The sequence below is a fragment of the Salvelinus fontinalis genome, chromosome 39 (assembly GCF_029448725.1).
Source record: "Salvelinus fontinalis isolate EN_2023a chromosome 39, ASM2944872v1, whole genome shotgun sequence".
Taxonomy (NCBI): Eukaryota; Metazoa; Chordata; class Actinopteri; order Salmoniformes; family Salmonidae; genus Salvelinus; species Salvelinus fontinalis.
This window is the reverse complement of record NC_074703.1, coordinates 28,651,757-28,665,040: the sequence shown is the minus strand read 5'-3', so window position 1 is coordinate 28,665,040 and position 13,284 is coordinate 28,651,757. Positions and strand designations below refer to the sequence as shown.

Here is a 13,284-nt window from a genome sequence, read left to right as displayed (position 1 = left end):
GGTTTATCAACCCAACTTCACACAGGCTACTGTTTGGCCGTAGCCCACGACAAATAAATGAAGGATACCTTATAAATCACCCGTAACCTTCTCTTGTGAAGGCCAGACACAAGAGAGAGAACCGTGATTAAACCTGGTCTTAACTTCCAATGCTCCCTGCCCAACCCCCCTCCACGCCACTCCGCCAACCACCAGGATGCCCGGCTTCAGAACATTCCAGGCATTCCAGTGATTGGCAGATAGCAGGTTGATTGGCATGTCGGACCCCGCGAACACTGGGTACTGGTAAGTACAACACAACAAACTAATAGCCTAACAGATAACACACAGCTGTCTTTGCAGGTCGCTACAATATTTAATCATTTCTCCCGTCCGAATTCATATTCGTTATACAAAGTAAAAAACGACCCACCGGCTTACTAAATATTGCAAAAGAAAATCGATGATTTTTACAAAAAATAATAGGTTTCTGGTTTTACTTACATGCTTTTGCGGCACATTCGATAGCGCACTGGACTTCTGGCTAGAAGGTCGAGGGTTCGAGACCTGCTCCCTGCCTGTTTCAATACAGTACTTAATTGATATGTGTTGAAAAAGACTTGCATTTGCAAATAAAAATCCAAGGTAATATGCTACTAAATTTGAACGAATATTTCTAAGTAACAACCAACAACTTAAAAATATGATATTCAAATGATCATTATTGTGTTGGACTGACATGCTAGATCTAGTTATGAACGTCAGTTGGGCTTGGAACATTTCAACAGACAGCTTCTTGATCTTTCTCCTCTGGAAAGGACATGTGGCAGGTAAGGACCAAATTATCACTTGGAATGTAGTTTGGATCTCTACACATTTTCAACAAAATCCCCACATTTTCGTTAAATATTATTCATCAAGTACAATAAGCCTTTAGCTAGCTATATTGCCAGAGTACGTTATATATTTGAAAGTTGATTAGCTAGCTAGTTAACGACCATGATGTCTGTATAGTTAGCTAGTGGTGGGCATGCTACTAGTTAGTAAGTTAGCAGTGCATTTACTCGCTTCAGCGCTGTTTAAGTTTTGTCATTTTTGTGTACGTTTTATATTAACCGAAATAGCTATGTAACATATTAGCTACCTAGCTTACCAAAAAATGCATCGTCAGCAAACATTACAGTAGAACTGAACATGGTCCCCTGGAAGGTAATGTTTGCCTGCTAGGCAAGCTACACAGGAAGAGACAGGTAGGAACAATACTATGTAGTAGAGTTAAAATGGTTATTCCATGAAACTTCAAATTATTAGAATAGTACATAACGCAGAACAGAACAACCAGGTTGAGGGTCAGTGGCCAAAGCCCGCCAACAGGAATATTCCAAGTTCAGACAGAAGGGGGGGGTGAGATCGCTATGATCGCCAGGAACTTTACTTTTGGTGTCTATTTTAAATTGTTGTGCTACTGGTGCTGCCTGTTGATGTTAGGTAGGCAGCTACAGTAGCTGAGTGATGTTAAAATCTTCGGGTTTTGTTTAATTAAATGTATTTTATTTCATCTGGGTGCTTGTGTCACCTACTAACACCCTGGTACTACCCGTAGCTCCGGTTCTCCTCAGTCCGAGAAAACACTGAGAAAGGTATGTGTTGCAGATTACTCCTTTGTAGAAGTCCATAACGTGAAATAAATAAAGCATCCCAAGGTTAATGCTGTAGAAATTGTTATAAGGGAGTGTGAGACTATTGAAACATGTAACTTTCAGAGTTTTATTGTTGTTATTAATATAGTTTACAGAGTGTTTAAAGTGCTGCTGTTGCTAGCTAGCATGCCTTTCTGGGATGCAAACGGTTAGCTGAGTGGTGCTGGCGTTGCATTATGGGAGATGTAGTTTGGTCCTCTTCGGTATGAACGGAATAGAGGCGATTTCACGTTGTAACTTGTTTGTGTTGCTGTGTTTTTTGTACATGAGTTGTTGTATTTTGGTACTGTCAACACTGAAAGCACCTAGCAATGTATTGGGGATGTGAGACATGTGTTTTACCTTCAGGCTCCTGTGTAGAACAACTTGTCAGATGGTGCATTGGAGACTGATGTGTTCCTGTCCTGTCTTTTCACAATACTATTGCAGGTATGGTTCTATTGTCTACGAATTAAGATGATACATTGGTACATAAAAGCCTAAAAGACAGCCGTGGTGTCGCTCTTCATTTCTTTGTTCTCCTGTGGTACATAAGAAACCTGCTACACCTAGCTAGCTAGCTACACCTAGCTAGCTAGCTACACCTAGCTAGCTAGCTAGCTAGCTAGCTAGCTACACCTGTCCTTGCAGAAACCTTCTTGTTCACATATTCACAATTTGTTCAAGGCAGCACTGCAAACGTTGACCTTGTGCAGTAGTTATCTAGTCAGTATCTAACAGCCAAACTAGCTAAATGAAATAATTGGGCTGGCTAGTAAGATGGAAGAGCTGCTTGTAATCTAAGTCAGCTTGGAGTTCCGTTTTTTTAGTTAGCTAGCTATCTAAAGCTGAAGTCATTTGAGTTATTTTCCTGACATTGTCATAGATTTTAATACAACTTCTCTTCTTTAGGTGTTCAGACGTTCCTGAGTACTGGACAGACCATATTTTCCAGAATACATTAACAAGGTATGTCAATATATTCAAATGTCTGTGTGTTTTCATTGTAACTCACATAAGGGCTTTTAGGGCCCCATGATTTCCGCAATGCAGAAAGCTCAGACGGAATCCTGTGGAATCCAGAAATGTAAACAGAATTCAGGTACCCCTCGGACAGGATATTTTTATTACAGTAACCCAACATTAATGTGAATAATAAGCATTAGATATATATTTTTATTTTATTTCACCTTTATTTATGGACTCTGCTTCTACACCTGCATTGCTTGCTGTTTGGGGTTTTAGGCTGGGTTTCTGTACAGCACTTTGAGATATCAGCTGATGTTAGAAAGGCTATCGTAATTTCTGGACTATTAAGCTCACCTGAATATAAGCCGCACCCACTGAATAAAAAAAAAATATATGTATTTTGTACATAAATAGGCCGAACATGTCTATAAGCCGCAGCTGCCTACCGGTACATTGAAACAAATGAACTTTACACAGCCTTTAAACGAAACACGGCTTGTAACAAAAATAAATAGGCCTTTAAATGAAACACGGCTTGTAACAAAAATGAAAAAAAATAGCAGTAAACAGTAGCCTACCAAGAAAGTCATTGGTCACTATCTTCCTCTTCCTGTGCACTGAAGTCATCTACTTCGGTGTCGGAGTTGAATTGCTTCATCCGATGTTGGATCGTTTTCATTGTCGCTCTCTTCATTTTCATCCGGAGGCAAATTCCCCGCTGAGCTCATGCTGCCCTCTTCAACACGCAGCAGTCCAGCCTTTCGAAACCCGTTGATGATATTGGATTTTTTGACAATGCTCCACGCTGTCAGGACCCACTGGCAGACTTGACCATAAGTTGCTCTTCGTATGCGATCCATTTTAGTGAAGGATTTAGTGACTACCGTAATCAGAATGATGGGAAGTTTGAGCGCGCTCGATTTACGTCACATTATGTGACGGTGCTCAGTTTTTTGGCGGCATGAATCTTGTGAAAGTGGGAAAAATCCATAAATTAGCCGCGTCATTGTATAAGCCGCGAGGTTCAAAGCGTGGGAAAAAGTAGCGGCTTATAGTCCGGAAATTACGGTAGTCTAACTTGCTGATACTGAATATTACATTTTTATCTTGAGGTGCTCTACACAACTACGTTCAGTCCGTCATTACCTGTCTCAGTCCCGCCCTTACCTGTCTCCTACCACTGTATAAAGCTTTGCACACTCTTGGCATTCTCTCAACCAGCTTCATGAGGTAGTCACCTGGAATGCATTTTTTACATTTAAGTCATTTAGCAGACGCTCTTATCCAGAGCGACTTACAAATTGGTGCATTCACCTTATGACATCCAGTGGAACAGCCACTTTACAATAGTGCATCTAAATCTTTTAAGGGGGGGGGGGGGTCAGAAGGATTGCTTTATCCTATCCTAGGTATTCCTTAAAGAGGTGGGGTTTCAGGTGTCTCCGGAAGGTGGTGATTGACTCCGCTTTCCTGGCGTCGTGAGGGAGTTTGTTCCACCATTGGGGTGCCAGAGCAGCGAACAGTTTTGACTGGGCTGAGCGGGACCTGTACTTCCTCAGTGGTAGGGAGGCGAGCAGGCCAGAGGTGGATGAACGCAGTGCCCTTGTTTGGGTGTAGGCCTGATCAGAGCCTGAAGGTACTGAGGTGCCGTTCCCCTCACAGCTCCGTAGGCAAGCACCATGGTCTTGTAGCGGATGCGAGCTTCAACTGGAAGCCAGTGGAGAGAGCGGAGGAGCGGGGTGACGTGAGAGAACTTGGGAAGGTTGAACACCAGACGGGCTGCGGCGTTCTGGATGAGTTGTAGGGGTTTAATGGAATAGGCAGGGAGCCCAGCCAACAGCGAGTTGCAGTAATCCAGACGGGAGATGACAAGTGCCTGGATTAGGACCTGCGCCGCTTCCTGTGTGAGGCAGGGTCGTACTCTGCGGATGTTGTAGAGCATGAACCTACAGGAACGGGCCACCGCCTTGATGTTAGTTGAGAACGACAGGGTGTTGTCCAGGATCACGCCAAGGTTCTTAGCGCTCTGGGAGGAGGACACAATGGAGTTGTCAACCGTGATGGCGAGATCATGGAACGGGCAGTCCTTCCCCGGGAGGAAGAGCAGCTCCGTCTTGCCGAGGTTCAGCTTGAGGTGGTGATCCGTCATCCACACTGATATGTCTGCCAGACATGCAGAGATGCGATTCGCCACCTGGTCATCAGAAGGGGGAAAGGAGAAGATTAATTGTGTGTCGTCTGCTCAGCAATGATAGGAGAGACCATGTGAGGTTATGACAGAGCCAAGTGACTTGGTGTATAGCGAGAACAGGAGAGGGCCTAGAACAGAGCCCTGGGGGACACCAGTGGTGAGAGCGCGTGGTGAGGAGACAGATTCTCGCCACGCCACCTGGTAGGAGCGCCCTGTCAGGTAGGACGCAATCCAAGCATGGGCCGCGCCGGAGATGCCCAACTCTGAGAGGGTGGAGAGGAGGATCTGATGGTTCACAGTATCGAAGGCAGCCGATAGGTCTAGAAGGATGAGAGCAGAGGAGAGAGAGTTAGCTTTAGCAGTGCGGAGCGCCTCCGTGATACAGAGAAGAGCAGTCTCAGTTGAATGACTAGTCTTGAAACCTGACTGATTTGGATCAAGAAGGTCATTCTGAGAGAGATAGCAGGAGAGCTGGCCAAGGACGGCACGTTCAAGAGTTTTGGAGAGAAAAGAAAGAAGGGATACTGGTCTGTAGTTGTTGACATCGGAGGGATCGAGTGTAGGTTTTTTCAGAAGGGGTGCAACTCTCGCTCTCTTGAAGACGGAAGGGACGTAGCCAGCGGTCAAGGATGAGTTGATGAGCGAGGTGAGGTAAGGGAGAAGGTCTCCGGAAATGGTCTGGAGAAGAGAGGAGGGGATAGGGTCAAGCGGGCAGGTTGTTGGGTGGCCGGCCGTCACAAGACGAGAGATTTCATCTGGAGAGAGAGGGGAGAAAGAGGTCAGAGCACAGGGTAGGGCAGTGTGAGCAGAACCAGCGGTGTCGTTTGACTTAGCAAACGAGGATCGGATGTCGTCGACCTTCTTTTCAAAATGGTTGACGAAGTCATCTGCAGAGAGGGAGGGGGAGGAAGATTCAGGAGGGAGGAGAGGGTGGCAAAGAGCTTCCTAGGGTTAGAGGCAGATGCTTGGAATTTAGAGTGGTAGAAAGTGGCTTTAGCAGCAGAGACAGAAGAGGAAAATGTAGAGAGGAGAGAGTGAAAGGATGCCAGGTCCGCAGGGAGGCGAGTTTTCCTCCATTTCCGCTCGGCTGCCCGGAGCCCTGTTCTGTGAGCTCGCAATGAGTCGGCGAGCCACGGAGCGGGAGGGGAGGACCGAGCCGGCCTGGAGGATAGGGGACATAGAGAGTCAAAGGATGCAGAAAGGGAGGAGAGGAGGGTTGAGGAGGCAGAATCAGGAGATAGGTTGGAGAAGGTTTGAGCAGAGGGAAGAGATGATAGGATGGAAGAGGAGAGAGTAGCGGGGGAGAGAGAGCGAAGGTTGGGACGGCGCGATACCATCCGAGTAGGGGCAGTGTGGGAAGTGTTGGATGAGAGCGAGAGGGAAAAGGATACAAGGTAGTGGTCGGAGACTTGGAGGGGAGTTGCAATGAGGTTAGTGGAAGAACAGCATCTAGTAAAGATGAGGTCAAGCGTATTGCCTGCCTTGTGAGTAGGGGGGGAAGGTGAGAGGGTGAGGTCAAAAGAGGAGAGGAGTGGAAAGAAGGAGGCAGAGAGGAATGAGTCAAAGGTAGACGTGGGGAGGTTAAAGTCACCCAGAACTGTGAGAGGTGAGCCGTCCTCAGGAAAGGAGCTTATCAAGGCATCAAGCTCATTGATGAACTCTCCGAGGGAACCTGGAGGGCGATAAATGATAAGGATGTTAAGCTTGAAAGGGCTGGTAACTGTGACAGCATGGAATTCAAAGGAGGCGATAGACAGATGGGTAAGGGGAGAAAGTGAGAATGACCACTTGGGAGAGATGAGGATCCCGGTGCCACCACCCCGCTGACCAGAAGCTCTCGGGGTGTGCGAGAACACGTGGGCAGGCGAAGAGAGAGCAGTAGGAGTAGCAGTGTTATCTGTGGTGATCCATGTTTCCGTCAGTGCCAAGAAGTCGAGGGACTGGAGGGAAGCATAGGCTGAGATGAACTCTGCCTTGTTGGCCGCAGATCGGCAGTTCCAGAGGCTGCCGGAGACCTGGAACTCCACGTGGGTCGTGCGCGCTGGGACCACCAGGTTAGGGTGGCCGCGGCCACGCGGTGTGAAGCGTTTGTATGGTCTGTGCAGAGAGGAGAGAACAGGGATAGACAGACACATAGTTGACAGGCTACAGAAGAGGCTACGCTAATGCAAAGGAGATTGGAATGACAAGTGAACTACACGTCTCGAATGTTCAGAAAGTTAAGCTTACGTTGCAAAAATCTTATTGACTAAAATGATACAGTACTGCTGAAGTAGGCTGGCTAGCAGTGGCTGCGTTGTTGGCTTTGTTTGAATGTGTAGCTGGCTAGGCAACCTCGGTAACTGGCCAGATAATTAGTCTAAAACTACACAATTGTCTTAGATACAAGGACAGCAAAGACAACTATGTAGCTAGCTAACACTAGCTAGCTAACACTACACTATTCAAATCGTTCCGTTGTAATGTAATAGTTTCTACAGTGCTGCTATTTGGTAGAAGTTGGCTAGCTAGCAGTGTTAGCAGTGTTGACTAGCAGTGTTGACTAGCAGTATTGACTAGGTAGGAGAACGGCAGCGCGGCGTACGAAAATAGCTGGCTAGCTAACCGAAAATTACTCTAGACTCCACAGTTATCTTAGATACAAGGACAGCAAAGACAACTATGTAGCTAGCTAACACTACACTAATCAATTAAGATTTTAGTTAAGAGGTGTGCCTTTTTTAAAAGTACATTTTATGGAATTTCTTTCCCTAATGCGTTTGAGCCAATCAGTTGTGTTGTGACAAGGTAGGGTTGGTATACAGAAGACAGCCCTATTTGGCAAAAGACCAAGTCCATATTATGTCAAGAAAAGCTCAAATATGCAAAGAGAAACGACAGTCCATCATTACTTTAAGACATGAAGGTCAGTCAATACGGAACATTTCAAGAACTTTGAAAGTTTCTTCAAGTGCAGTGGCAAAAACCATTGAGCGCCATGATGAAATTGGCTCTCATGAGGACCGTCACAGGAAAGGAAGACACAGAGTTCCCTCTGCTGCAAAGGTTAATTTCATTAGAATTACCAGCCTCAAAAATCTGCAATTAACTGCACCTCAGATTGCAGCACAAATAAATGCTTCAGAGTTCAAGTAACAGACACATCTCAACATCAACTCTTCAGAGGAGACTGCGTGAATCAGGCCATCGTGGTTGAATTGCTGCAAAGAAATCACTACTAAAGGACACCAATAAGAAGAGACTTTCTTGAGCCAAGAAACACGAGCAATGGACATTAGACCGGTGGAAATCTGTCCTTTTGGTCTGAGTCAAAATTTGAGATTTTTGGTTCCAACCGCTGTGTCTTTGTGAGATGCAGAGTAGGTGAACGGATGCTCTCTTCATGTGTGGTTCCCACCGTGAAGCATGGAGGAGGAAGTGTGATGGTGTGGGGGAGCTTTGCTGGTGACACTGTCAGTGATTTATTTAGAATTCAAGGCACACTTAACCAGCAGAGTTACGCCATCCCATCTGGTTTGCGCTTAGTGGGACTGTCAACAGGACAATAACCCAACACACCTTCAGGCTGTGAAATGACTATTTGACCAAGAAGGAGAGTGATGGAGTGCTGCATCAGATGACCTGACCTCCACAATCACACAATCTCAACTTATTTGAGATGGTTTGGGATGAGTTGGACAGCAGAGTGAAGGAAAAGCAGCCAGGAAGTGCTCAGCATATTTGGGAACTCCTTCAAGACTGTTGGAAAAGCATTCCTGGTGACTACCTCATGCTGGTTGAGAGAATGCCAAGATTGTGCGAAGCTGTCATCAAGGCAAAGGGTGGCTACTTTAAAGAATCAAAAGTTTATAATATATTTTGATTTGTTTACCACTTTTTTGGTTAGTACATGATTCCATATGTGTTATTTCATAGTTTTCATAGTTATTTCATGTGATGGGTGGACCAAGAAGAAGGGCAAGAAAGGTTAGCACTTCTCCTTTGCAATAACACGTTTAAATTTCACCACTGGCTGTAACTGTGTGTGTGTTAACGATTGATTACAGGAACAATGCCAAGGAGTTTGGAGGAGCATCGCAGATCTACCTGTCTGTCTCTTTCTTCCTCACCTGTCTCACTGCCTCCACGCTGGTCTTCCGATGACAGACAGCTACCTAGCCTGAACCCCGCCCCCCTCTGATTCGTAATCTCCCTGGAATGTTCCAGAATGCCTGAACTTAGCATGCCTGCTGCATTATCTTTATTAAATTTTTATGACTATATGACTTAAGTTATGATATTGTTCATTTTGGCTGATGGACTGAGAGCTGTTGACTGACTCCATGCTTGATGACTTTACAATCACAGAGAGCTGTTGACTGACTCCATGCTTGATAACTTTACAATCACAGAGAGCTGTTGACTGACTCCATGCTTGATAACTTTACAATCACAGAGAGCTGTTGACTGACTCCATGCTTGTTGACTTTACAATCACAGAGAGCTGTTGACTGACTCCATGCTTGTTGACTTTACAATCACAGAGAGCTGTTCACTGACTCCATGCTTGATAACTTTACAACCACAGAGAGCTGTTGACTGACTCCATGCTTGATAACTACAATCACAGAGAGCTGTTGACTGACTCCATGCTTGATAACTTTACAACCACAGAGAGCTGTTGACTGACTCCATGGTTGTTGACTTTACAATCACAGAGAGCTGTTGACTTCAGATGCTCGATGACTTTCAAACACAACCACCAAAGTTGTGCTTCTTTTGACAACCGTTCTAAAACCATGAAAGGGCTTTTTGGTTTCTTCTTCTTTAGTGTCTAATAAGAGAACATTGGTTGAAGGAACAACGTTACAATGTGATGGACTACTAGGTGAAACAGCCACTCAAAACTCCAAAGATAGTATTTTCTTCAAGGCTTTGTTTTTATTTCTGTAATGCTTCAGGGAAATGTAAAGACAAGGTCCTGGACAGTAACAGGATTATAGTCTTTCTGTCTGAGACACTGTCATCATAGAGATCTAGTCGTTTATTTAGATTAGGGTTGGGGTCAATTCCTTTACAATTCAGGAAGTAAACTGAAGTACAATTCCAATTTTCCTCAATGCCTCTCTATGAGAAAATGAAAATGAATGAATGTATTGACATTGAATTGACCCCAACACTGATCTAGAGATAAGATAGTGACTGTAGACCTCTTGGGGGGGTAGAGTTGAGGTGTGGGTGGTGGAGGACAGCCCAGTCTGGTGTATCAGAGATGAGGGGAGAGCCCAGTCTGATCACTGGAGGTTCTCTTGCTACAGAGATGGTCTATAGAATCCTTTTAGTAGCTGACATTCCTAACCTCAACTGAGAGGGTCTCTGTCCCTCTGATGGCCCTGTTGGTGTCCACTCTGTCTCTCTGTGTGTGTCCTGTTCTTCGCTGTCAGGGACAAAGGGGGGTTGTTGAGGAAATTGGGGGGGGGTGGGGTTAGTAGTCTTTTGGCAGCATTACCCTGCGGCCCCCCATGAAATGACATAAGGTGATCTTCCTTCTGAAGGGAATGTTGTCCAGGGCCTCCACTGCCACCCTCTTGTTGCCCCTGACGCTGCTCTCCTCCTGGTCGTACATGGGGCACATGTAGGCGGTTCGCCTCAGGGCGTAGATGTCCACCTCGTCCTCGTCGTCCCACGGCTGGTAGGGCTGCTGGGATGTAACGGCCGACTTGACCAGACGGGGCCTCATCATGGCCAGCTCTAGGTCACGGGGGATATGCCTCAGGCCCAGGCTAGACCTCTGGACTCTGACTCCTTTAAATTACATTACATCAGGTTACATTCATTTATTAGTCATTCATTTATGAATGGTTAAAAACAGGACATTCATCTTCCTGGTCGTACATCAGCATAAACATACATTATACAACATTGACAATATATTCAATAGATAAAATGTGTCATTGCACAAAGAGAAGTGCTAACCTTTCTTTCTCTTCTTGGTCCTTTCATCCCAGGCGTTGGCACTGACAAGGGACACGTTTCCCTGGCCCAGGGAGGGCAGAAGTTTGGGCCGGGGGGCCACCGGGGGTTTGGGGACCTTTGGAGGAGGAGCATCCCTCTGGGCTCTCCTGGCCAGCAGGGGTCCTGTCTGGGCGAAGGCCTCAGGCCTGATGATGTCTCTGGGTGGGATGCTGGTCCCTCTGGCAGCCTCCTCTGGCTGAGCAGCTTTCGGCATGGAGAGAACAAACACATTGTTGCTGAAGCTGCATGAATCTGAAAGGGCCAGCTCTTCCAGGGTCACAGGGCAGGTAGGACGGGACTCAGGCTGGACCAGGTCCACAGTGCTGGTAGTGATGCTCACAGAACTGGTAGGTTGGGACTCAAGAATAACGGGACACACAGGATTACTGGGCTTCACTTTTCTCCTAGTGGTGCGTCGAGGGTTGCTAGGCCTCCCCTCAGGTCTGGAAGGCTGTAAGTCAGGCTGGACCAGGCCAACGGGTCTAACAGGCCGTCTAGTGGGGCGTCGAGGGTTGCTTGGCTTCTCCTCAGGTCTTGATGGCTGTACTTCAGGTTGGACAAGGCCAACTGGTCTAACAGGCCGTCTAGTGGGGTGTCGAGGGTTGCTAGGCCTCCCATCAGGTCTAGTGATGCTGACAGGGATTCTAGGTGTCATCTCATTCTGGTGCAGGCTCTCTGGGCTGCTGGGCCGGGAGTCAGGAAGAAGCTTGTAGTTCTTCAGAACCTCAGTGAAGGAGAGCTCCTTGTTGCGCCTGCGTCTGTTGGTTTTGGCAGGCAGCTGGGAGCTGCTGCTGTTAAACCAACCGGGAGACTCACGACATCCATCCTGGACAGGAACTAGGGACTGGAGGTCTCTCCTCTTTCTGTGGTCAGCTGTGGGCCTCTTGGGACAGATTTCATCAGGAGGGGGAGCCCGAGGTACAACATGTAGGGAGGGGAACGCTGAGGGCCTGAAAGAGGAGGCCATCACTGGGGCCTGGCTGACCCCTTCTCTCTCCAGCAGCACTCTGTTAGAAGGACAGAGTAGCGGAACACCGGTGGACCTTGGTCCTCTAGACCCATTCAGGTTGGGCCTCCTATTCATCATTCACTGGTCTGCAGTATTCTAATCAGAATGCTCCTTCTAGTCTTGAATACTTGGAATAGGAAGTGGCTTTCAGCACAATTAAATTCTATAAAAAGAGCCACAGAAACATCTTTGTTTAGTATTTGGGGAAATTCTAAAAATGTTTTACTGTTTCTTTCTAATTTCATCAAAGTCAGTTCTGAGTTGAAATATTTATTTGTGACAAGATATATCCATTAAAATGTAACAGCTTTGTTCAATTATTCATGCCTAATAGCCTAGATGTAACTGGCCTCAATAAAACTGTCTATCTCCTCATTTATCCAATAAACAGTTGGACAGGCGTACTTACCGTTCACCTTGTACTTCAATCAGCTAATGATCCGTCATTTCACCAGTGGCAGCTTGGTGTTCGATCATTACGTCATCAGAGGCATTTTGTATTGTGACGCAACAATGCCAAGCATCAACCTTCCTGTCATGGCTGCCCCTGTAGTTTGATATGTCGACGATGTGTCTTAATCAATCAGACAATCAAACCATCAATGAATGACTGAATTAATGAAGTAATTTCTAATAAATCAGCTTAAGCGTACTGACATAATTAATGGATGAGACTAACAATTACGAAAACATATCAAATCAATGATGCGTAAAAGTAGATTCGCTCCCACATAGTAAAGTTCGAAAACGAATCACTTTAGTGGGTCAATAAACTAGCCAAGACTTTGGGCGAGTTATATTTGTCCCTATACTGTAGGGCAGGCTACTTATATATGAGGAACCTGCGACCAGAAAGACTGTTCTGCCGTTTTATAAAAAATAATCCAACAGGCTATCTTCTTCTGCATCTGTCTTACTCTTTCCTGTGTTCATCACCCTCGACTAGATATATATTCTGTGGCCACCACACGTTTTATATGTCATGTTTGTCTTGTAGCTGACAGTGGGGTGCAGACAGGAGCGCAGTTCAGTTGACACAAAGGCGCGGACTGGGGAAATCCGACATGGAGACCTGACGCCACTTTTACGCGCACTTTCGGATAGGCCTACTTTGAAATGAACATAAATATAATCGCAACATACTGGAGGTTGGGCTAAATGTTCAAGTGTTGGATTTACACATTTTGATATAGAGAAATATAGTCTAATAGTGGATCGGCCTACTGCAGTGTTGGTGTGGTAAATGAAACATCTGATGTGCTTTGGCCTTTATTCTTTTTGCATGTTTTTTTAAAATACTTTGGAATTCCTTATCTCGTTTATTAAACAATTACATTTTCAATAATCCTAATTTATTTAGTTTGTCTTGTTTACATGGAGTAGCCTATGGCATGACTATAGAAATGAGAATGAATAGAACAGACATGGAAGCTCTACTAACCCTGGCAATTGACTGGTATTTC

At 45.7% G+C, this 13,284-nt stretch overlaps 1 long non-coding RNA gene across 1 annotated transcript; it reads left to right on the top strand.

Annotated features, from left to right (window-relative positions):
- The first annotated feature begins 1,483 nt into the window (after positions 1-1,483).
- On the top strand, positions 1,484-12,225 carry LOC129838780 (uncharacterized). Its single transcript, XR_008756897.1, has 4 exons — positions 1,484-1,619; positions 2,028-2,108; positions 2,571-2,627; positions 8,865-12,225. It is a non-coding gene; the product is annotated as an uncharacterized LOC129838780 (long non-coding RNA).
- Positions 12,226-13,284: the final 1,059 nt, after the last annotated feature.